Raw genomic sequence first — 26925 nt, 5'->3', positions numbered from 1 at the left:
CTGCCCTCATGACCTAATCACCGCAAAGGTCCCACCTCCTAATATGATAGTATACTGGACGTTAGGATTTAACATATGAGTTTTCAGGGAGACAAAAACATTTAGCCCATAGCAGATACTAATCTTATTTTTTTTTCCTTTATAAGAGGGTTGACGTTTTTGTCTATCCAATGAAATTTTCTTTGCCTTTAAAGCCCAATACATTTATTAGGCTATGTCCTGGGGCCAGTTTTTCTTGGTACACAGGTTCAATATATAGATTCACATCTTTTAGTTCAAACAATTTTTTAAAATATGTTTTAAAGTATTAATTCTCTCTCATTGTTTTTCTTCCTTGGAAGCTTCAGCTATGCACATTCCTTTACCTGTCTTCTATATCCATCATTTAAGATTTATTTGTTTCCATTTCATTTGTTTGTTTTCCTCTATTTGTCAGACCCTTTACTAAACTTTCCATGTCACCATTTTCTTTCATTTTTGAAATAACTTTGTCCTTTTCTTTTCCTGAGTTCTGTCAATTTCTTTTTTCCTTTTCTGGTTTTCTAGCCATTACCTCTTATAGTCTGACTGTTATTCCAGGACTCTTGTACTTCTGCTTTGTAATCTTTCCTTATAGGTGCAAATAATAGGTGCAAAAAATTCTTATTGGGGCTTCCCTGGTGGCGCAGTGGTTGAGAGTCCACCTGCCGATGCAGGGGACACGGGTTCGTGCCCTGGTCCGGGAGGATCCCACATGCCGCAGAGCGGCTGGGCCCATAAGCCATGGCCGCTGAGCCAGCATGTCCGGAGCCTGTGCTCCGCAACGAGAGAGGCCACGACAGTGAGAGGCCCACATAACGCAAAAAAAAAAAAAAAAAACAAAACAAAACAAAACAAAAAAATTCTTATTGGAATAATGGATTATAATTATTTGCTATATAGTACAGAAGTATTTTAGTGAATGTTGCTTTGTATTGGAAATTTTCTGTATAATTTTTCATGTTTTTTCTTACACTATATTCCTATTTTTTGGTTTTTTGGTTGTCATATATAGATTAGAGCAAAATGTTCCTGGATGTGAGCATGGAATGGAATGGGGTGAGAGCAGGAATAGTTTCCCTGATTCACAACTCCCACTAGAATGGTATGGACACTGGTATAATATGGAAACTGATCAGTAAGAACAGATATTTCAGGGGGAATTCCCTGGAGGTCCAGTGGTTAGGACACAGCACTTTCACTGCTGTGGGACTGGGTTCAATCCCTGGTCGAGGAACTAAGATCAAAAAAAAAAAAAAAAGCTATCTCAGCCAACCATTTCAGTTTTTAAAATAAAAAAAAAAGTGTTCAGCAGTGAGTTTATATTGAAAATCAGCCCTGGGCTCAAAAATCTTTCCTTACAGTGTGCTACTTCTATGTCGGCATCCTTCCTTTGCCACTTGGAATCTAAGTTGGCTCTGGAGGGCTTCTTCCTCCAGCCCTGTATCTCCTCAGCTTATTCTCTCAGCTGCTGTTACTGAGGGACAGTAATCCACTCACTTTTAGAAAGTACATTATTACTGATGTTTTCTAAATACACTCTCCTCTGCACTCATCTCTGGCCAATTTCAAGTCTTGCTTCTGTCCCCAGCGCTCATGTCCAAATGTCTTTCAATGCTGTGTTCAGAGCACTTGCGTACAGTTCGGGACCCTCACCTCTTGGAGAGTAGATACGTATTTTGCTGTTGGTTTCTGGGATGGGCCTCTGCAGTGTCAGCACTCTCCAATCGTCCCAACTACTGCATCATGGCTGCCCTGGGGGCTTCCTGCCTGGCTCCGCTGGTCTCAGTTGCTTTTGGCAGCATGCACACATAATTTGAAATTTATGGGCTTTCTCTATCTCCTATTTTTAAGTGAAACTGGAGCTTGTGATTTTTTTGTTCTTTTTCTTTTCATTGTCTTGTTGCTCTATTTCCAAGAGAAGCAGAAAGATTCAGAATTGGGCTGCCACCATGCTCTTCCAGAATCATAATTAATATAATTATTTTTGTCATAGTGAAGATATGAAGGATATTCTCACTTAAGTCAGGTAAAGAATGGACTTTTCATGTGGAAATATGAGATTCTCTAAAAGACGGATCCCTGGGCAAAATATATTCCCCACTGGTGACTTTTCAAGATGTGCTCTGGACATAATTGAGAGAGCGCAGCTCGATAAACTTATTAGGTAAGCAAATCTATGCAGAGAGTCTGTCACACCCTGAGAAATAAAACTGGGTAGAGGAAAAAGATTCAGATTTACATGTTACAAAAATGCTGTTCTTTATTTTAATCGACAGAATTGAATTAGACTCCAGCATCAGCATGCATTTCCCATTGTTTTCTTTTTATATTAACTACAGGAGACTCATTAGAATTTCATGGATGTAATTGTTTCTGGGTTACATCCTCAATTAATGACTATAATTGAAAAATTGGATAGGATTTGGATAACGTGACTGTAATTTAAGTGTAAGACAGACGTCTGGGCCTCTATTTACAATGCATTTGTTATTTCTTTTCTTCTACTGTGGAGGAGTATTTACGAGAGGCAGAAATAAATGCATTTCAAACAGCAATGTCTCAATCAAAACAATGTGCATATTGTGTGCTGGGTACTGTCTTCTCGGGCTGTTTTGTGACTCTGCAGGCCTTAGCAGGATGCATATGCATAAAAAGAGCTTGTGCTCAGATCTTCTGGGAGGACTTGGGGGAGGAGAACAAGCTTCAACAAAGGGGAGGTGGAAGAGAAGGCTATCTCTGTCCTTCTTTATGTTCTGTTACAACACTGTTCAAAACCCAGCATCTCAGCCTGCACTTGCCAAGGATTCCTTAATCAGTTTTAGATTATGTCATGGGGAAAGAAAAAAGGACCACCTCCAAGCTCTTAATTATGGCTCTTCTCTGCTTTCCTCTCCTTATATTTCCCCCCAGAAGTAGATATTAACCTTATTAGCTTTTTTGAGCAGTGCATCACTGATTATCTATACACAAGCTTTGAGGCAGCTGCGAGGGGCAGCTGAACAATTACCCAGGGTTAGCCAGATTTGCTCCAGACTCTGGAAACACAGAAGTCTATAGACCAAAGCTCTTGGGTTCAAGGATGTCTGCTATTTCTTCATCCAAGGTCAAATGTGGACTGTGTAGCTCATTATGTGTCTTTCTCAATACTAATGACCTTTCTTTCTCTGTGGGTCTTATGATCTGGATGAAAGGGCAAAGACAGTATCAGGATTGAAGATGTGATGGATGAGCTGGAGAGGCCAAGATGTGTGGCTAGACTAAACCACCATGGAAAGAAAAGAGAAAGTGGGACAATGAATAGTAGGAATAGAGAGTTAGGAAACAGAGAGGATGGGAAGGGAGGGGCCCCTGATTCAGAGATGATTTATCAACAATGATAATAACTTGACACCTATGGTACCTCTTGTTGTGGCTCTCATGCTAATTTTGTGAGCCGAGGAGTATTTCCTAATATGTCATCTCTGCTTCAGAAACACAAAGGTGGGTGCTTGCTAGAATGCAGATTATCAGACCCTACCACAGTCCTATAGGAATCAGAATTTCTGGGTATGGTTCCAGGATACTTCATCTTTCCAAGATCCTAGGTGATTCTGATAGACGTTGGAGTTGAGAGCAACTGGGGAGGAGGCAGTGGAAAGCAGAAGGAATGACATGATGGTGATGGGCCAGAGAAGGTGGCTGGGAAGGTATGGACTGAGAGCAGACTCAACAGGCACATATTCAGTTCTTACAGAAGGGGGGCTGGTAATCAAGGGAGTTCAGTGTCTTCCTATAAGTTATGCATCTGATAAGTGGCAGAGCCATAGTTTATACTTCTAAGTCCAAGGCTCTTTCTTTGTACCAAACCTAAGTCAATACGGTTAGGAAAGTGTTAGAATTTGGATGGCAGGTTACGGGAAGAAGGCAACACGCCTTGGATCCAGGTCTCAAATTTATCTGTTGAGATAGGGACAATTTCAGGAAAATAGTGTGGAGGCAAAATATGTTCTATTTTTTTTGACCTCATATTCTAAACTCTTTTTTTTTTTGCATATTTCATGAATATTTGGGGGCATGGTTGCATATTAGATGTAAAGTTACACACTCAACTTATTCTTTTGTTAAATTGATGGCTTTTAAAATTTAGCATGGTTCTAGCTCATAATATTGTAAAACCAACATTTGATATATTAATTAAGGTGTTTTAGTACATATTAGCAAATACCCAACTAATAACTTCTTTTAAAACTCTATCTGTATAGTATTTAAAATCACCTTGCCAGCAGTACTACACAGAACTTTGGAAGTAATGAATTTATCAATTTTATCTTCTGCTCCAGACAGATGCCTCTTTCCATTGCCTTCCTGAGTCTTGCTGTCTTGCATGTCTGCATGATCTCAAATCATCACGTTTACCGGATTGGCTTGTTCAGCACTGCTTTCCCAGTGGCACAGCCTGGGTCACTCTCTCTCTTCAGTATCTTTTCTTGTCCCTCTCTGCATTTTGCCACTGAGCTGCTCCTCCAGCTTTCATTTCTGGCTGAACTTTACCCACGGAATTTGGATCTCTCTGCTTTTAGTGGTCATAACAAGCTCCCCTCTCTCTTCATCTATTGAATGTGACCATCTTTATGAATAGTCTTCAATCATAATGCCCCTTATTGACATGGTGTCAGTAAAATGTTTGATTGATAAATAAATTAATAAATGATTTCAGATCACTAAGTAATTAGATGGTTTTTAAGTGCCCAAATGACAGGCATTAAAAATGAACAAATAAATATAATACCAATACTGATTTCCTCTATGAAGAAAATAAAACAGAGTAAAGTATTAGAGAGACATGAAGGTTTTTACTCTCTATGTGGGATGGATAGGGAAGATCTTCTTGAGAGAGGAAGACTTGAATAATGAGAAAAAGTTCATTTAATGGTAGAAGAGTGTACAAGGGAGAGGTGTGCAAAGGCCCTGAGATGGGGATGAATTTGAAGCTCCGGTGGGAACAGAGAATAAGCCCCCATAGAGCAATAATAGGAGAGGTTAGAGAGGTAGGCAAAGGGAAGATTCTACTGACTTTTCTAGACCACAGCCAGGAGTATGATGTATATTCTAAGTGGAATGGAAGCCACTGGAGGAGGTTCCCAAGGGAGGAGCCTGATCTAGCCCCCCCATCCAGGTTCTGGGGAAACTGAACCTCTTCAGAGAAGCATTCTAGACATTTAAGCTAACCTAGTCCTTCTTTTTACAGTTGTAAAACAGACATAGTCATTCTCTGATGATTGTCTTTTGTATTAGGGTTCTCCAGAGAAACAGAACCAACAGGATGTGTGTGTGTGAGGAGAGAGAGAGATTTATTTTCAGGAATTGGCTCAGGTTATTATGGAGGCTCACAAGTCTAAAATTTGCAGGGTGGGCTGTTAGTCTGGAGACCCACAGAGTAGCCTAACCTACAGTTCAAGTCCAAAGGCCATCTGCTGCAGAAATCCCTCTTACTTGGGGGAGGTCAGTATTTTGTTCTATTCAGGTTTTCAACTGATTGAGTGAAGTCCACCCACATTCTGGAGGGCAGTCTGTTTTATTCAAAATCCTCTAGTTTAAATGTTAATCTCATTCAAGAGATCCTCACAGAAACAGCCAGAATAACATTTGGCTACATATCTGGGCACTATGGCCCAGTCAGATTGGTACATAAAATTAACCATCATGCTTTTCTTATAGGACAAGACAAAGGAAGAAACATTTTCCATTTTAAGAAGTAAGTCTGTATTTCATCACAGGTGGATTTGCATGTATACAATTTTGATGTTGCAGTAAATCAGCAACCATAGAATTAACAATCTCCTTCCAATAATTGTTATATTTATTAAAGTTTTTTCTGAAATAAATGTTAAAAGTATAGTAATCAGACTGGAAGAGTGAAATAAAGAACAATAGAACATAGACCAGGTCAGGATAAGAAGAACAGAAAGGAAAAGACTCATAGGAATTTACTGATGAGATTCCTTAGTAAAAGAGAGTAGAGACAGCTAGTAGGAACCTAAGTTTTGTTGATGCAGAATGGGATGATGAATATTTTTTTTTTCCAAGAGAAGCACTTCATGCAAATGAATAATGGAGGTGAGGCTTATCAGCATGCTGGAAGCTTACAATTATTCAAATTATGCAAAGCCACCAAATATGTGAAAATCAAAACAGAAAGAACCATTAATTCCCATTCTGTCCCCTAGCATTCTAGGGTTTTACCCACATTTGTGAAAGAAAGATACTTCAACCTTGAAATTAAACAGAGAACACAGTGTGGTGATTTAGTTACACATTCACTATTTAATTGTTTTAAAGGTGATCTAGGCAAATGTACAACATTGAAGTATGCATGTTTTTAGTGTGCAGTCCAATTCAATTCATGTCTTGCATGATGGATTTGGAGTTTCAGAGCATTCTAGTTAATAGAAAATGTGTTAATTAAGATCAGTTTAATAATGGTGTTTTTGGAGAATTAAAAACATGTTTGATTCAAGCACCACATTTCCATACTGGAAAGCTACAGTGCTTTGAAAATGAATATATTGGACATGACATATGTCCTTAACAAATCATCCTTCAAAAATTGGATTTCTGTATTTTCTAAGTTTGAATCCATCTGTCAATCCACAAAGGACCCCTCCCTTTCCTCTCTCCCAGCCGTCCCCTTCCTCTCCATACACCTGTGACATCAATAGCTTAAGACAGTGGCTGCCAACTAGAGTCCTGGAGACCCACTGGGGAGAGAGGCCCCAGAAAATGTTGGCTTTTTGTTGAACTGGAGAAGAAATTCACAGCATAAGCGTCCCTCTGTTAGTTCCCATTGAGCTGAGTCCCAATTATAATGTGGCCACAGGGACCCCTTCCTGTGTGTCCTAACAATGTCTCTTTTAAAGATGTCAGGAAAATGGCCTAATGGTAAGTTCCATCAGAAAAGAAATATCAGACTGAGGGGATCTGATAGTCTGGAAAATCCACTGCCACTAGCAAGCATTTATGTTCTGGGGCGAGCTACCAATCTTGTTGTGCTGATATTCTTTCATCTGTAAAATGGATACAACTATTGTTTATTGAGGTTGTACTATGTGCTATGTACTTTCATGCTTAATCTCTCTTAATCTTCATGATAACATTATGAAGTAGGCATGATTATACACTTACTTATCCCTTTGTAGAAGAGAAAACTGATGATTAGAGATGTCAGGTATTGACCAAGATTGCACAAGCATGGAGAAAAGATTTGAAAGCAAGCCCTCCTCAGTGCTTGATCTTAATTATTGCACTGATTTCCAGTATGCTACTTAGCACCTACCTCATAGTGTTGTTTCTGGGATGAATTTATTTAATGCATGTAAAACACATAGCACAAATACCTGAAAATAAAAGCTAGCTTCAGCATCCGGATACAACAGCAGCAACAACAAAGTCTTCTTAGGTAAACTTTTTACTAATCCCCTTCCAACATTCCCCTCACCTTTCTTCAGTGCTAATGAATTCAGAGACAGTACCATCTAATGGGTATCTGTTCATGTAATCAAGACCTTTTCATTATTCCCTAATTATTTTATGAAGAATATGTTCCTCTACAGTTCTGTTGTTTTATGTAGGGAGAGTCAAGGAGCAACAGGTTTTTGGTTAGAAGATCAGCATGGATTCTTAGCTCTTCCACTGGACTTTGAGGAAAAAAATCTAAGTTCAGTTTTCTTATTTCTGAAAAGGGAATAATGATACCTGTTCTTTGCTCCTGTCAGCTCTAGAATAAAATTCAAATTAAAGCAAGCATATGAAAGGCTTTATAAACGTCAATGTGCCATAGAAATATAAAGGTGGTGTTAGCAAGGGTTATGACATCTTCTGCTTCCCTTTCATTCATCCATTTTTGTGTGTCTATCAACATAAAAAGCAAGAATTTTTGACTTGCAAATTTTACTGTTAGACTGAACTGTTTTATGATACAATCAAAGGAGGATGCATTCACATTTTATTTTTATGTGAATAAATTAAGGACAATTGTTTTTCCCTTTTACTTTTTTTTCCCCCTTGTGGCAAATGAGCTCATCTGTTGATGTTTAGACCAAAGATTCAAATTTCCTTCTGGAAAGTATTTAGGCTATAAAAGCTCATGTGAGCTAATCAACCTGTGTGAGGTTGTTTGGTTTGTTTCAGATGGTGTTAGAGGTCGGCCCCCCTGAAGAAGACTTTGACACAGAGATTTGAATATAAGAAGGCTATTAGGAAACACTCTTGGGTTCAAAACCTGGAGTGAAAGAGAAGTAAATAGGATTGGGCAAAGGGAAAAGGTTACTTTAATCAAACTCAGAAAAGGTCTCAGCTGACCCCATGGGTAACTCTAACATGGGATGATCCTTCAGAGTTGCCCTGAACTGGGGAGGAGGGACTGAATCTTTGTACTCTCACAACAGCCAATCTTGGATGCAAAGCTTCCCCATGGAAGATGACATGGCTTAAGGTGAGTTGGCTTTCTTCAGACAAAAGCAATTCCCAGAAGAGACTGACAGCCAGGAGCACTTGCAGCTGCTGGGAGATCATGCCCTTTAGTTCTAAATGGGACCCTGTGTAGCATATTACAATATCTACTACAGATAGCAATGTACCTGCTTTACCAGATCTACTTAAGATTCTCATCAACACCTTCCTGGTGAATTATCATGCAGACTCAGGTAAGTCATTACCTTACGAGTATTTCTATCTAAGTTTAGACAGAAAATAATTCTTATTACATTATGCTGAACCTTATATTAAGCGGAAATCTGACACCAGATTCTTTAATGCTTGAAAAGAGAAGATTCTGAGGGAACTGTACTGAAGAGCTCGACTTAGCATTGGAACCAAGTGAGAATAGTACAATATTTGGAGCTCATAAATGTTTGCTGGAGGAAGAAAATGTTGGGTGAAATGGAGAATTTATGTAGCTAATGGCTATAACACCAATCTTTACTCACAGTCACAGTTTTCAGCCCCTGAGTAAGAATAATGCCTAATACTTCTTGAATATTCACTACATACTGGATACTGTTGTAAGTTCATTACATAAGTTAACTATATTAATATCACAATAACCCTATGGGATGGGCATTATAACCACATTTTACAAGTGAGAAAATAGGCTCAGAGAGATTAAAATGTATATCTAAAGTCACATGACCAGTAAGTAAGGAAAACCAGAACACTTACATCACATAAAGGGAATGGTAGTAAAGGAAATTTGCATCTCACATTTTAATCCTTACTCATTTTCCTAACCTTTTCTTCTTCTCTTTGCCATATGCATTAGTTTCCTAGGGCTTCCCTAACAATGTAGCACAACTTGTGTGATTTAAAACAACAGAAATTTATTCTCTCACTCTTCTGGAGGCCAGAAGTCTAAATTCAAGGTATTGGCAAAGTTGTTTTTTTTTCTAGAGAGCTCTGAGGGAAAGTCTGTTCCATGCCCTTAGCTTCTGATGTTACTAACAATCCTTTGCGTGAAGACATACCACTCCAGTCTCTATCTCCATCATCACACGGTATTCTACCTTCGTGTCTGTCTCTAATCGAATTAAGGCCACCTTAATAAAGAATGATCTAATCTTAATTACATCAGCAAAGGCATTGCTTCCAAATAAGATCACATTCACAGGTACCAGGGGTTGGGAATTCAACATATCTTTTTGGGGAATACAATTCAACCCATAATATCACATAATTGTCAAGAAGATTAATTCTCAGAGAACACAATAATTCAACCAATGAATATTTCTTATGTGCCTAGAATGTGTCTGGTATCATGTTAGCCACTGAAGGGAGAGTGATTAACAAGCAAACTCTCTACCATTCAGTCAAAATATTTATTAAGCATCTATTATTTATCAGGCACCGGTCCAAGAAGAGAGAATACAGTAATTAACAGGATAAAGTCTCTATTCATAAGGAGTTTATCTTCAAGTGAGACGAGATAGACAATAAACATATTAACAAATATGATAATTTATACCAACATGTGTTATGAAAAAATTAAAGTAGGAAAATATGAGGAAGAGTGACTGGGGAAGGGTGGGTAACTGTATCTAAAGAGTCAAGGAAGATCTTCCTGGGAGGGTAATGTTTGAGTTGAGAGCTGAGTGACTAGAAGAAAGTGGCCATGCAAAAATGTTGGAGCAGAGAATCCAAGCAGAGGCGCAGCCAAGGGTAAAGACGCTGGTTGGGAACAATGTAGAATGTTTAAGAAAGAAAAGGAAAGCCATTTCTCTAAAGTGTATGAACTAGGGAAACATGAAAAGAAACATGTTAGAGAAGTAAGTGGTTAAGGGGTTTGGCTTTTATCATCCTTTTCATAGGAAGTTACCTAGGGGCTTATTAAGGACAATATCTTAAATATAAGTTTTAGAAACAAAGCTCTGGCTGCATTCTGTAGGGTAGACTATAGAGGGATAAGAACAGAATCAGGAAGACCACTTAGGTGGCTACTAGATGAATCCAAACAAAAGATGGGAGGACCGTGGAGTAGGGTTGTAGCAGTGAAGTTGGTGAGAAAGAGTTTGAACAGAGATATATTTTACAATTAGAGAGGATGGACCCTTCTCATGAATTAGATGCAGGGTTTGAATAAAAACATAAATCAAGGATGATACCTCTTCATCAAAAAGCTTATGATATAATCGGTGGCATCACAGAAAGGGATAATTTTAATTCGTTGTGATAATTGCAAGAATAAGCCCAGATGGAATTCCCAAAATCATCTGGGAAAACTTGAAGGGAAGCTAGAGTTCCCTCAAGAGTTGTGGGGATGTATCTTTCATAGCTGATGTTTTGTCCTATTCTCATTTCAAAGGCTGGCTTGCCTTTGAGAAACAGGTTACAGATGGTTTTCTGCACAGAGAGAACCCATATCAGAACACAATGTTTTGATGAAGACTCCCATTTCATGTCTCCTGAAATGTAACTGAGTGTGTTTTACAGTATTGGGGAGCCATTTGATGAGTTGAGGGAGGGCTGGAACCAGAACATGAGATTGACCCTAGCTGTCTCTCTCTGACTCTAGGGGAACAAGACTTGAGGCAATGGGGTGTTGTTCTTGAAAAGAACCTCATGTGAGAACATAATGGGCAGACATAATTTATTTAAGGCCAGTCTCTCAAGATACTGTGGGTCTTTAGCCAGCACAATTCCTCTCAAAATGTATAATGGGCTCCCTCAGAGAGCACAAGAACTCAGGGTGGAATTTGAATGACTTCATAAGCTCCCAAATCCCATTTCCCTAGACAGCATCATCTGTATCAGTATATAACAAAACTATCAGTAGCATAACCTTAATAATTACAATTGCTGTGTATTTATCACATTAAGAGAGAAATATACTATTGCCAAACGGGTACAGAACTTCCTATAATACCTAAGCAGGTTGTAACTTTACACATACACTGCTTTGTGCTTACCTCACTTTATCTTTCCAATATTAAAGTTTAGTTTGACATTGCCCCAGGCTGTTAGCTTATCTTGCTGCTCTTCTAGGCTTCTGACTACTAATTTATGGGTTGTTTCTCTTGAGGATCTATCCCTTTACTGTATCTTCCCCACCATTGACCATCCTGTTGATTTGCTGCTGGGGTTCTATTTATTTCACCCCATCTGCATGGTAAGCTATTCCAACGTACATTTTGTTAGTCTCTGATTTAGTGGGTGGCTTCTGTGATATATTTGTCTGAAAATATGTTAAGTCTTTCAAACAAGCCATGATCTCTTAGAACTCTGCTTGAAATACCAATCATTACCACCATTTGGAATAGTAAGTTAACCTCACTATTGTGTGCTTTTCTATAAACATAAAACTTCTAAATAAAATACTCAGTGTAAATACTGACTAAAGTAAACTGTAAAGGAAATGTCTAAGAAAAAAAGATAAACTGGAACAAGATTTAAACAATTACAACTGGGTAAGCACCGATTAAAGTATTTACTTGACTCTCAACCATGTATATGTATTTGCATATATATCCACATATATGCATGTATATAAAATCAAACTTCTGATATTCTCTCAGAATTAATTTCTATATCCTAATTTTTACTCTTTAGGTTCATAAATCTTTCAGTGTTGTGCTAGAAGTTACTAGTATTTGAAAGCTTAATGCACATCTACTTTGGGCAGTCTTTTGTATAGATACTCAATCCTTAATTGAGTAAAAAGTAGTTAGCATTTTCACTATCTTAGTTCTTTCATTAAGCTTCTCAACTGACTACCTAAGGCCATCCTATTTTCATGTGATAAGGGAAACAAAAACAAATCTTTTTGTATCATTTTCTTCTAAGGCATACTGAGAAAAGGAAATTAATATGTATTGATTCTCCTTTCTTTTCTTAGGACTGATTTAAGAAAACTGTGAATTCTCACATTTGCCCATTTTGCTAATTTCTGCTTTTACACTCTACTTCTGAAAAATGGTCATTGACTTTTCTATAACATGTTTAAACTGCTGCCACTTAATTTTAAAGATGCTGAACTCTGCTGCCATGAAAGTTTTAACACATCCTGAGCAAATCACACTGCAACTATTTTAAGTGAAACCAGAGAATGGCTTACCCCAAAACAGTAACTAGTTTTCCCGGTGGAGATAATTATTCCTTTCAGTATAGTTCAGAATAAAAATCAAGACCATCAGTTTAGAGTATAAATAGAAATCTACTCTAGGTTCTCTAGGTTGTCCTAAGCCTTGGTGAGTGCAAGAATGAAAAAACAATCAAAATTAAGTGAAAAGAAATTCTAGGCAATATATTTTTTTAAGATGTGATAAGAAAAAACCTGAAAGCCCACTCTCAGACCTTACAATTTCTAAGAGTGAAAGGAATGTCAAAACAGCATGTATAGGAATTTTTTAAAAATCTGAATACTCAGGACTTACCTCTGTGAAACAGCTACTGACTTGTAGAATTTTGGAGGTGATGGTAGCCAATCAGAATAAGCAGATTTTTGTCAAATATCAGATTCCAACATTAAATACACAATCAAAATCAAAGTCAGGCATCAGCCCGCATGCCCCACATCTTTCCTGAAAAGCAAAAGATATGAACAGAAAGGATGACAACATGTTACCATGGGGAGGTCATCCAAAGAAATCATAACTAATTAAGCAAACACCATTAAAAATAAATTATTGTACTGTCACTGTGAACTTTCCTGTTATATTAGCTCCTAGATATTTTATTATTTCTAATCTCTTTCTGCAGGTACTGATGCTTTTTGATAGTAAGTGAGAGCAAACCAAGAAAAAATGCACATTGTTCATTAAGTCATCTCGTAAGTCTTTCAAGAACGCTATTTGAGAAATGTTGATTTCCACATTGCTATACCCTTTGGCACACTGAGATGTATTAACTGGTGAGTAGTACATAAAATAAAACATCAACATTCTAAGTTTCATATTCATGACAGCTAATGAGGATTAACGTAGTGGTCTTTTTTATAGATACATGTTTTGGAAAATGTCTCTCTATATATCATTAGTGTATAATGGCATCATTTAGAAATTTAGAGAAAAACATAGCAATTTTATCTTACTTAAAATATTCTTCTGAAGGGATTCACTTTCAAGTAATTCAATGTTCCTGAGTGCTGGTGACATTATCTTTTCAATAATGATTAGACAAAAATGAAATCATTGTATCATGGAAAAATTTATTGCAAGTTGTATATAAAATCATTTCCCTCTGTTGCAGATTTTATCTTTCCTTTGGAATTACTCTGAGGTGAACCATTACAAATGATTATTGAGGGATATAATTAAAGTTGTGCTGCCTTCTGATGTTTGGGGGCATTAAATACCCCTGGTTCTTTTGATGTTTTTTGTAACTTATATTTCTTTCAAAGCTTAGGTAGCTTAATTTATATGACTAGGTGACAGTGTACTTCTTCTTATATGTCATAGAAAACTGATGAAAAGATGAGAATATATGGCTCATCATGATGATACTCAGGTATAAAGAAGTATTAGATAAAATGTAGAGTAATTGGGGAAAAGATTTATGTCTTGTGCCAGTCATAGGAATGTTAAAAATAGCTTTACTTTCTAACATTGAAAAAGAGAATGTTTAGTATCTATTTTCTTCCTTATATTTACCTGTACCATACATCAGTACATGCGCGCATTCATTAAACTAAATGTGGGCTTTTATTTTGTAAATCAAGAAAATAGAAGCAGTTTCTATAGAGGAATAGAGAGGAAAATGAATGGAGGGGACCAGCATAGCTTTTGTTCCTTCAAACTCTCTGCTTTTGTTATTGTTTTTGATTACTTAGTGTTAGAGAAGCTATTTTGATGAGAGATTTTGGAAATTCATGTATAGCATATTTTGTTTTGGGATCCAGATGACAAAAGCTAGCAAAAAATTTTGGAGAAGGCAATTCTTACCACATATACCAAACATTCTACAATGTTGTTGCTTCGATAACATTGACAGGTAGCCTTCTTTGTGCCAATGTTCTTGTAAGGGGTAGCAGCAATGAAAAGGCTCTTCAAATGACTTGTTGTGTATCACTCTTCAAAAGGAAGATCCAGAGCAAAAGCAGAATGTGATGGGTATCACGTATGCACTGTAGCTGATAGTTTGGGTTGCAAACACACTTATATGTTGGGGGAATGTCCTAGAAAACATGTGGGAATCATAAAGAGCCTGGTGGTTCTGCGTGAATAAGTGAGGGTATTTTATAGGAATATTGGTTTATTGATTTTATTGTAGGTTTATTTGTACTCATCAGATAAAGTGGCTTAATATTTGGGGGTTGTACATTTTATCCTATCTTAGTTTTAATCTCTGGATTAAAGTCAGAATAAAGTGTAGATCCCAAAATATTGTGTTAGGATACTTTGTGTTAGCTGTCTCAGTGATGTGTGATATAAAGGTTTGTTTCTCACTTAGGGGAAATCTGATGCAGGTCAGATGTCTTCCATTTTGAGTTATGCTCCGTGGAGGCCATGATTACCATGTTCACTGCAACAGAGGGAGGAATAGAAGAGGCAACCCACTCCTGGTACCAAAATCTGTATTAGTCAGCCTTCTCTAGAGAAACAGAATCAGTAGGACATAGATAGATTGATGGATTGATACATGTCTATCTATCTATCTATCTATCTATCTATCTATGTGTCTATCTATCATCTATCATCAAGAGATTTATCATAAGGAATGGCTCACATGATTATGGAGGTGAGCAGATCCAAAGATTTGTATGATAAATTAGCAAGCTGGGACCAGGAGAGCCAATAGTTTAGTTCCAGTCCAAAGGCAGGAAAAAAAATGATGTCACAGTTTGAAGGCAGTTAGGCAGGAAGAATTCTCTCTCACTTGGGGGAGGGCAGCCTTTTTGTTCTATTCAAGCTTTCAATTGATTAAATGAGGCCCACTCACATTAGGGAGAGCAATCTGCTTTACTCAGTCTATCTACCAATTTAAATGTTAATCTCATCCAAAACATCCTCACAGAAACACCCAGAACAATGTTTGACCAAATATCTGGGCACCTTGTGGCCTAGTCAAGTTGTCACATAAAGTTAACCTCAAGTTTACACCTTGCAATTGGGCACCCATACAAATCTCCTTAAGCCATACTTAACCTTCAAATAAAGATAATACCAAGGTCATCACTCTACCTAAAATGATACAACTATCCTGTGTATAATAGAAAACTCACTAACTACTTTCCCAGAAGAGGAAGTGAAGCTCTTGAGTAATGTTTACTCTTTTTGATATCCTGCATTTAAATATGATGTACAGTTAACAGTACTTAAATACTATGATATAAAATCAAACAATCAACATATTATTTTACGTTACAAGGGAATAAGAAAGGGAAGAAAACAGACATTTGCTTAAAATTATACACACACACAAACTATCTGTTACAGTCTTAACAAAATAAGGAGGAAATACTTATGACAATTATAGTCCTTGGTGAGCCCTAAACATCTCCAGTATGATAGCTGAAGTTTGAAAAGTGAAAAGCACATATACAAGTCAAGTTTTGTACCAAAGCTTCAAAGTCAAACAGACGTTTGTACTTTTGGACCATATGAAGCAGTTTTATTTGAGTATCAATTCTATGTTCTTTGCCTAAGTGAAAAAAAAAAAGATTTTTATGTCTCAGTTCTGGATGACTCTTCTATTGATTTTTTGCTTCCCACACTGATGATATAGCCACATTGGCTATTTCCTTAGGGAATCTCAGACATTTTCACTATAGAGTCTGCATTAATCAAATATGAAGTTATCCAGGTTATTCAGTAAGAAACGAAAGTCCACAGTAGATTCTATCATCTTGTAGTCATTTTTGAGGTGTAGACAAGCCTCTTCACCAACTATTCCTCTTCTCGTAAAAGTACATTTTTGGGATTCAAAAAACAAAAAAATTGTACCACATGGACTTATTCCTCTGTTTACCCACAAAGTATGGTGCTCCTATGTCATCTTCTCATCCAAAGTATCCATCATACAGAAATAAAATTGTAAGAAACAGGTCTACTTCTACCCTTAAAGACTCTTCCTTCCATGAGTCTTGCTCTCTATCCAAGACTAAGCTAAATACCAGGTATGCTTAAAGGTTTCTTGTTTATCCTCCTCTCAAACAAAACACAACTATATAAAAAATTATTATTATAACTATAGTAATAATAATTCTTATTTTACTGAAAAGCCACAGTTGAGAAAAAATGGATGAAAACCCAGAAGAAAGGAGAAAGGAAGGAGAACAATCAGAAGCATGCTGCCAAAGGAACACAAATTAACGAGCTGATTTTACTACCAATTACTCAAGTGATTTCCTAGATCTTTATTTACTTTTTTATTCTCCAGTAGTTTGATTGCAGCAGTTACCTTCTAGTGTGGCTCTCTTTATATGATACTTAAAAATTTGATAGATTTAGTCAACTAATAAGAATACTAAATTTACGTTTGTCATCATATGACTAGAACAACAAATATTCTCTGGATTAATATTTTTCTACTAAGTTCTCTTGGAATCAAGGACACATGGCTTGACCCAATTAATATACAAAACAAAGTTCTCTCTATCACAACTTATTCCAATAGATGTGTTCAGTGGGGGGTATTAAGCAAGTCACCTGGTTCTTATTTAAATAATATTCTTCAGTTAAGCAAACCCAGGGTTATACACTTTATGATAAAGATTTCTTCAGCATGCAGAAGGGTGTACAGAGTGTGTATACATCTGTGTGTTGGCATATGTATTTGTGTGTATGGATTCTGATGCAAAACAAGATTTAAAATTAATTCGAGATGGGACACAATCAAATCTCCAATTCAGTTTTGTAGTGTTCCTGATCAGCTTTTTTCTTTTTTTTTTGACTCAGCGCCTTACCTTTAGACTTTGTTCTGAAAGAATATGGTCACTATCACTACTTTGTGACAATACAGATTTTCAGTCAACATGTTTGCAGTATGAACATTTCTTCTCATACTGTACTTATCTGCTTTGATGTTTCTGACTCTTTCCTTACATAGGATTTCTTGTGTTATTTTCTTCTCCCAGATCAAAGAAATGTCACAAAGCCCAGGGATTTCATATCTTAGTGTACAGAAAATTCAAGGGTATGAAGTTTAGGAAGATTTAAAAGAAACATCTGAGTAATGCAACTCTGATAGCCAGGTGTTACTTGCAGCTTTATATTATCATATAGGGATGATAGAATTAAGATGAGGTCTGGGAATCACAATACATTTTTTTTTGGTACAAAATACAGTTTACAAAGAACATTCATATATATCATATATATTCATATATATTTATATATATACATATAAAATATATAAATATATTCATACATATTTACAGCAACTCTAAAGAAAGGTGGAGCAGATATTATCTTAATTTCACCAACCATAAAATCAGGAGCCAAAGAATTTTTGAAAACTAATATTTTAACAGTGGGACAATGATTAGAAACTATCTAATCTAGTGTATGTCAAACAATGCTAGTCCAAGTTTATACAGCTGGTAAGGGGTAAAACTAGGACTCTGGTATTCCCAGCCGAAGTTCTTGAGTAAGAATTGAGATTCAAAAGCTGGAGAAACCAGATATATAGATGAGATCCAAAAGACTAGAGTGAGACCATAGGCAGGCAATGGAGCCAGTGGTCAGAGTGATTGAGTAATAAGACTAGAGTAGTTTGAACAGGCAGAAGACTCCTAGGTCATTATTGGAAAGTGATGGGGGGCTATGAATTGGAAGTGTGCTACGTCAATCATCATGTTGGTATAAAAGCACAGAATCAGAAGAGACGATGTCTCCATAGAATTTCTGGACTGTGAAAGAAAGAACTTGGTCATCAGATTCACTAGTCAAATCAATGTTTGATCCAGACTGACTCTGAAACTCAAAGATAAAAATTAGTATATTTAGCATTTGGATAGAAAGAGTCACAGGCACTGCTGAATCATAGACAAGATTTAATACCAACGTGGCAACAGGCATTGACAGAGTGCTGGAACACTGGTCACTCAGGTGTGGCCTTAGGGAGTTGGCTTGCACAGAGTGATTCTCAGATAAAGTGAGAATGTTGGACTAGGGAGGGAGGGCATTAATAAAATATTTTGAGCTGTGAAGCCCTTTCTTCAAAGGATATCATGCACGATTACCTAGTCTGTAAGAGAAGCATACATTGTTGAAGGTTGGTGGGGGACCCAGACTCCTGCTCTCTCCCACTCACCCCATAGTTAGCCCCTAAGGTACACTTCGGAATCCCTCATGACCTACAGAGCATTGTTTAAAAATCACTAGATTAGATGATTTATAATAATACTTTCACTGCTAACAATACTAGGTGACTGTGGTTCTAGATGCAGGCTTTTACATTTGTTAATGAAGGTAGAAGGGGTGTGTCATTGCTCTAATTTATGATGTTTGTCTATGACTTCTTGGATAAGTCTTGCAGGGAAGAAGATCCTAGCCGCCATCTGACTTTTACAGGACTCTTAAGTTTGGGGATATGATAGAGAATGAGAATTAAAGAAGCAAAAATGTATGTCAAGGTTATAATTCCCACTTCCCAGGGTCAGGGGATTCATTGCCTTCTTGGGCAGTCGGGGGTGGGGATCAGTCCTTCCAGACAGCCTGAGGGATTGGACATTGAGAGCGTAAGTAGCATCTGCTGTCACATCAGGTATGGTTTTCTGAACACGGAAAAGCTGAGTCTGAGTAGAGTGGACAGTACTGCTTCATTTTATTCCCTGACTTCGGGATTTTGGATGTATATCACCTGACATAGCAGTAAGCATGGTATTTAGCACGCCGTTTGGAGAGTTAAGAGACTAGAATCTGTAGCCCTGGTTTGCTAATCCTTAGTTTTTTGACCTTGGGCACGTTAGGGTGTTTGGAGGAATAAATGAGCTAAGTGGCAGTACTAACCATATAGCCAAGCAATATAAATAGTATCTATAAATGATAGGTACAACTAGTCCATCAGCAATCATAGTGGTATTATAATTTCTTCTCTGTGACTAGTCTTTTCAGCAGCAAAACTATAATAACAAAATACCTAATAAACCCTTTTCAGGGGGTTTCCCTAGTGGTGCGGTGGTTAAGAATCCATCTGCCAATGCAGGGGACACGGGTTCGATCCCTGGTCTGGGAAGATCCCATATGCCATGGAGCAACTAAGGCCATGCACCACAACTACTGAGCCTGTGAGCCACAACTGCTGAAGCCCACAGCCTAGAACCCATGCTCTACAGCAAGAGAAGCCACCGCAATGAGAAGCCCGCACTACAATGAAGAGTAGCACCTGCTCGCCGCAACTAGAGAAAGCCTGTGCGCAGCAACAAAGACCCAACGCGGCCAAAAATAAAATGAATAAAATCAATCAACCAATCAATCGTTTCTGGGGGCGGGGAGCGTCTTTTATTTCTATCCAGGCAGCTTTGTGATCTTTCTAGAGGTGGAGTCACATTTTGGGGGGGATTTAGCAGCAGAGTCTCATGCGTCCTCTTAGGCCTGATCTCAAAGGGTTCTGCAGGAGTCACTTTGTCACCTATTTTTGTGTAAGTGGAGTAAAGGGAACAGAGGTATGATTACTTGGTACATGCTTTAGGGGCAGGTATGGGACAGCACCCTAACATTCTTAAAGACAAAATACTCTTATCTGAGGTGACAACATTTATTATCAAGGAAGTAGAGATCCTTTGTTGCTGATATAATAAGCAGGTGACATCAGGCCACAGAGGACATACATTTCCATAGTGCATCAATATTTCCTTGATTTTGCTGTTACTGATAGGAGACATATAATTGGCCTTTGCTCATTCAGGAATCCTTATCATTTGCATGATTTCAGATTTTAATAAGATAGTTGATTGACAGAGGAAAACTAGACTTTGAGGGAACTACATAATAGACTATCCATAGTGTGGAATCTTAGAATATTTTCTAGCAAAATTTGATGGAATCCTTCTGAATAAGTTCAAACCAGGAAGAAACAATATTAAATAATCCTAAACATTGCAATGGAGTTTGGGACACTAAGGTTGATTAGGCTATTTGTTTTGTGATGTTCCCCAGGGTTATTTCGTTGAGAGTTTGCCATTAAGTGGTCTAATTGTGTCAGTGGATGGGGGCCTTTTCAATTTGCATAATTTCCTCAGGGGACCGTAGCTGCTAATTTGGTGATTAATTATCCATATTACACATTGTTTATTTGACCATGCCTAGATTAATTTCTTTTTCCCAGCAAATCACATTTAGATATAAATTTGCATATCTTGATTACATTTTAATGCCTTGGCTATCATTGTCTCTTCCCTGGACACCTCATCAGATTATAGAAGAGTGCTCAAGCAGAGAATGATGGAATGTCTTAAATGACATTGCACATCAGTGGACAGATAATGCACATGACTTATTTTAAATGAAGAATGTGTTCTTCCATAATCAAGTGAGTTATGACATCTAATGTACAATACATTTTGTGTTTTTACCATTTCCATTTTACCATTATCAATAAATTAAAAAAAGTCTTAATTTACATTTTGAATATTGCTATATATTTGTTTATCTCTTTTTCTGTCAAAATATTTTATTTCTATTCATTTGTAATCTTGTATTTTGCTGTCAATTACTTGCAAGCTGGGTTAATATTTAAGTTCTCTAATTAGTTAATCTTCTACCCAATTTTTTCCAAGATTTAAAACCACCAGGATTCTGGTGGCACTAAACCATAGGTTTCTTGTAATCAAGGACTATGTCTCAATTTTTCTTTTATTTAATTTATCTCATAGAGTGTCTTTACTGCTATCATTATTGCAAAAATATATAATAATTAATATTTATAGCTACACATTTTTGAGCACTATCTGGGTTCCAATATAGTGTTAAGAGCTTTACTTGCATCATCTCCTTTAGTTGTCAAACCATCTTATAAGAAAAGTATTATTTTCCTTGCTTTACAGTGAGACAATGAGTTTTAGAGACAGACAGAAAGGAATTTGTTCAAGGTCAGATAACTAGGAAATCATGTAGCTAAAATTAGAAACTGTTTTCCTTCCTCCCTCCCTCCCTCCTTCCCTTTCTTTCTTTGCACCATCTCTTCACAAGTCATGACCATGTATCACAACCAATCTCTTACTATCAATAGTCTCTTATTTAACATTTGTCTACCATTTTTACTCCACATCTTTAAAAAATGTTGGTTTATTTCTCAAATATCTTTTAACCATTCTCAGGCTGCAACCTGTTAGTCTCCCAAATATTCTTACCATTTATATTGGCTTCTACTCACCCTACAAGCATCCTAAGGCTCAGTTTCCCTACATCAACTCTGTGAATCCTTACCTTCCAGCACCCAGAGCTAACCAGCAGAGCTGAGGGTGTCACAGAACTCTGGTATATCCTGTATGATTATCTTAGTTTGTAACTTTACCTAAGCTTCATCGCTACTTAGAAATTTTTGTATACTCCTTGCTGCAAGAGTCACATGGCTGTTTTAATTACCTTACAACTTCTTTATGCCATTTAGTATATTCTGCTTTATGTTGTATATATGTGTGTGTGTGTGTGTGTGTGTGTGTGTGTGTGTGTGTTTGTGTGTGTAGTTCTAGACCGTACTTCTTAGAGGTCAGTCCTCATTTTTAATAAATGTTTGTAGCACCTATTATATCTATTAAATTTTTATTTATTTATTAACAAATATTTATTGAATGAATTCTATGTGTTAGAATGCTCTAAGCATAGGGAATCCTGCAGTATCCCAAATGAGAACATTTCCTGCTCTCATGAAACTTATATTCTATCAAGAGACATACAAAAAATACATAAAGAGATAAATAATCAAAATAATAGTAGATAATAATTAAGTTACTTATCCCCTACAAGATTGTTACCATTAATGACAATAGAAGTAGAAGGAATCCTTGGATAGGAGTCATGACACCTCAGGTCTAGTCACAACTTAGACATGAATTAGGTTGCATCAATTGTTCTCTCTCGGCCTCCATGTCCTCTCCTGTAAAATGAAGGAGCCAGCCTGGATAATTATAAGGCACTCCCTTTCCAGCTTACTACAGTATATTTCTAAGATCTATGATGCTGCCATTCATATCTAGAAGCCCCAATTGATGCATCAAAGTATGCAGAATATCTTTGAAAAGATACTGTAAATGCCTTCTGGGAACAGTTTCATTTTAATAACGATTATGACAATAGGAACACTGTGTCTTTTATTAAATTTGTCTGTTCTCTGGCGTTGATAGTATCTTCAGAATATAAATTGCACAATATAATATAATAAAACACAGTTTAGAATTGTTTTCATAATAGTGCATGCCATAGTACTCGGCCATAAACTAAGAACTGAAAGTACATCTTGTTCTGTAAACTCATAATTTTCAGCTGTCTAAAAACTTGGTGTAAAAAGGAAATTAATAAGAGAAAAACATTTCACAGCATGCATGCACAGCATAAAAAAAAGATTATGATCTTCGTAGGAAAAAAAAAGCAGGGATGTCATTTTTCTGGAATTTGATAACCTAGAAAAATGTTTGTATTTTTTAATCTTTTGTTTTTGCTAATAATTATTGCTGTCACGTGTATTTATTCATTGATTCTGTAATTCTCTTAACAAGCATTGGTTTAGCAGTTACCATGTACTCAGCTCTACTTTAAGATCACCTAATGTGCAGATTCATTAGACATTAAAAGAAAAGGTGGCCCTGGAAGCTTGGAAGTCATGAGATTTACATTAAGGATAAGTGAATATCTTATCCAGCTGATAAACATCAGCTGAAGTCGAATACCTTTAATTTGAGTTTTGCCAACCTGTAGGATTAGCTTAAAAGCGATTTTTTTTTCTAGTAGCATTGCTAAATTAACTTTGGGAGATCATTAGTTAACATGGGCATATGGTAAGTAAAAGTACAGATTGGATGCAAAGCTTGTTCTGGTAATGCAGTTTTGTTAATCAACTTTCTTGCCATTGGGACCAAAATTATGGGTTTGCTTTTTGTGAAGCTGGATAATATAATAATGGCATTAATAATATTATTATTTATTGTACACTTAACATATGTCATGGGCTTTATTCTTTCATTGTATAGGCATCATTTCACCATATTCTTGGGAGAAAATAGAAAAAAAAACAGCAAAGTTACTGTCTTCAAAATGCTAACTCAGGAAGCTCATAGTTACAAAAGCGTGTGATAAATGCTAAGGAGTGTATGGAAGCACGTACTAATGGTAACCAGACTAGCCTTAGAAGAGTTAAGTGGACAAATTTACACATTGTGTGTGGTTTATTTTTGTGGTATTTTTTAAAATTCCTATTGGAGTATAGTTGATTTACAATGCTGTGCTAATTTCAGGTGTACAGCAAAGTGAATCAGTTACACACATACATATATCCACTCTTTTTTAGATTCTTTTCCCATATAGGCCATTAGAGAGTATTGAGTAGAGTTCCCTGTGCTATACAGAGGTCATTATTAGTTATCTATTTTAGATATATTAGTGTGTATATGTCAATCCCAGTCTCCCAATTTATCCCTCTCCGCCCTTACAGAGTTTTGATTGTTTAAAATCTTAGGTAGATATGACAATCTACATTATACAGATAAAGAAATTGAGGCTGGAAATGATAAGTGACTAGACCAAGATCATGCAGGTAGAAATTTTGACAGCTGAAGTTTTAACCCTTAGTTCCAAAGCACTTGCTCTATTTGCTACAGCAGAGGTTGCAATCCCTGTCTCTTTCCCAAATGCTTGCTTGCTGATGGCTGTGGGGAAAATGATTAAAGGAATGTGAGCAGAGCAATAGAAAAGCAGATAAACAATGACACAACTACACATGAATATATACACATATACACACTATATACATAAATATATATACAAACTAATAAATGCCCGTATTCACACATACACATACATATTCTACTTTTTTGAGTCAATGGACTCATCCTTCTGCAAAAAAATGGTATAAGAGGAAAAAATTGGCTTGCGGAGCCAAATGACAGTATTTAAATTCCATTTTCAACACATGCAAAGTGAAACTGCCTCCTTTAGAGGCTCATGTTCCACATCTGTAAAATGACATTAATAATAATAATATTTACCATTCCCATATGTTGAATGTTACACATTCAATAATGCACTTGTAAGCCACTGTAAACATTAAATGTTCTACATATATCAGTAGTTTATTTTAAAGGTGGTGATTTGTATGAAATTCTCAGATGCCAATGTTAATCTACCAGCCTCTCTGCTCAGGGTCCAGTCTAGGTGAATTTGAGGCAGCAGTAGATGAAATAAAGAATTACATGAATAATTACATTGCTCTTATCATGGTATTTTTGAAGATTCATTTTTATACCAGCATGTGGAGTCATCTGGATAAATAACATTTTTTATGTAGAAGACAAATTGTGTTGCTAGATTCAATGGTCTCAGTTCACCTATCCAGAACTATGACACACTGATAACTCTGCCAGAAAACACATTTGCTCCAGTTTCTACCTTTATAGACATTATTCTTCATCATCTCCCTGCCCTCTTTTTTTTTTTTTTTTGCGGTATGCAGGCCTCTCACTGTTGTGGCCTCTCCCGTTGCGGAGCACAGGCTCCGGACGCGCAGGCTCAGCGGCCATGGCTCACAGGCCCAGCCGCTCCGCGGCATGTGGGATCCTCCCGGACCAGGGCACGAACCCGTGTCCCCTGCATCGGCAGGCGGACTCAACCACTGTGCCACCAGGGAAGCCCTCCCTGCCCTCTTAAAGCTGTAGTGTCCTTGGGATTAGGACATGGACTTCTTTCCTTCCCAATCTACATTCACTGCCTTGGTGATCTCATCCACTCTGATGACTTTTAATGCCATTTAGATCTTGAACATTTATTTTTTCAATACAAACTTTACCCCTGAGCTCCAAACTCATATACTCAACAGCCTACTTGACATCTCCACTTGGATGTCAAAAACACATCTCAAATTTAACACGATCTACCCTGAACCAATGATATTAATACCATTCACTCTTTCTTGTCCTTCAACTTTCTCTCATTTAACTTAACAAAATGTTATCTATTTTGTTGCTCAGATCAACAACTTTCATATAATCCTTGACCCCTTTCTTACCCTCAAATGCACATGTAGTCTATCACCACATTTGACTCTACTTGCATAATTTGACCCGTTGTAGACTCCAGGGTTGCCATCAAAACTATCCTCACCTTGCATCTGGATTAGACAAGAACCTACCTGCTGTCCTTGCTTCTACCCTTGCCCTATTCTGTGGTCTATTCGACACAGCTGCCAAAGCAATTCTCTTAAAATGTAAGCCAGAGCGCATCACTTCTTTGCTAGAAACTTTCCAATGATTTCCCATTCCACTTAAAACAAAAATCAAAGTCCTAACAGCAACCTAGATGACCTTCATTTGCAGCACCCTCCCCCAAGCTCTCCGACCTCCTCTTCTTTTGTCTCAATCTGCTCCAGTCTCACTAACTCCATGCTGCCCCTTGAAGCCCCAGGCACCCACTTTTGGTCCTTGGCAATAACTATTTCCTCTGCCTAGAGTACTTTCCCCCAGATATCTGAACAGAGCCCTCACCTCACTCTTGTTTTACCAAAGTACACCTCTGTGAAACATGCTCTGGTCATTCTTCCTAAAATTACACTATGCCTATGTTTTATATTACTTTTTCCTGCTCCACATTTCCTCCTTGACAGTTATCACCATCTAATTACTTTATATTTTAGTTATTTGTCTGTGTCTTATCTACATCCCTGCTTCATGGAAAATAAGTTCCAAAAGTATTTTTGTCTGTTTTCTTTGTCACACTACCCTTAGGACTATAACAATGCCTGTAACATAGGTGCTCATAAGTATTTATTGAATTGACGAATTAATAAATTTTGTTACACACATACACACATATCAATAACATATATGTGAGATATGTGTGTAACATATATGTTACACAAAAACAAATCATACAAATGTGCCCTAAACTTGAACAATCTATATAAATATCTCAAACATCTATTCTATTTAATTGTATAGGCACAGTCTGAAGACAATTTGCATCAGAAAAAAGCCTGTATTCATTCCTTAAATAAAGGACTGTTGGGAATGTTAGAGAGAAATTAGGACAATCTGAAGGCAAAATTAGTTGTGTAAGTTTGCAGATATCATAGAAATATGCAGGCCTAATTAGCTTAAAAATTCTCCCCAAGACTACCCTACTCAGCTGGTGGGCAAAACAAAACATCATGAAATGTAACCATTGCCACAATGCGAACCAGAATTTCAGCATAGATTATTTAGTTGTAGCTTCAAGTGCAGTTTGCTTAGTAGTCAAGCAATGCAGCAGCTCTGGTGAAAATATGGCACATTCTTTGTGTAGCAATTAAAGT

At 37.0% G+C, this 26925-nt stretch overlaps 1 long non-coding RNA gene across 3 annotated transcripts in view; it reads left to right on the top strand.

Moving 5' to 3' along the window:
- Positions 1-4800: 4800 nt before the first annotated feature.
- The window catches only part of LOC113620823 (uncharacterized), a 50636-nt gene continuing 28511 nt past the window's right edge, over positions 4801-26925 (top strand). Inside the window, exons 1-5 of one of the 3 annotated variants that reach the window (XR_003432933.1) lie at positions 4806-5755; positions 8445-8491; positions 10853-10959; positions 13246-13396; positions 19598-19635. This is a non-coding gene — a long non-coding RNA (uncharacterized LOC113620823). Of the gene's footprint in view, positions 5756-8444; positions 8492-10852; positions 10960-13245; positions 13397-19597; positions 19636-26925 lie in introns of those variants that run through there. The other 2 variants (XR_003432931.1, XR_003432932.1) reach the window with 2 other exon arrangements.

Source organism: Aethalodelphis obliquidens, unplaced genomic scaffold, assembly GCF_003676395.1.
Source record: "Aethalodelphis obliquidens isolate GAN/ISIS:26980383/991018 unplaced genomic scaffold, ASM367639v1 scaffold8, whole genome shotgun sequence".
NCBI lineage: Eukaryota > Metazoa > Chordata > Mammalia > Artiodactyla > Delphinidae > Aethalodelphis > Aethalodelphis obliquidens.
The sequence above is the reverse complement of the archived record's forward strand: the minus strand, read 5'-3'. Positions and strand labels throughout refer to the sequence as shown.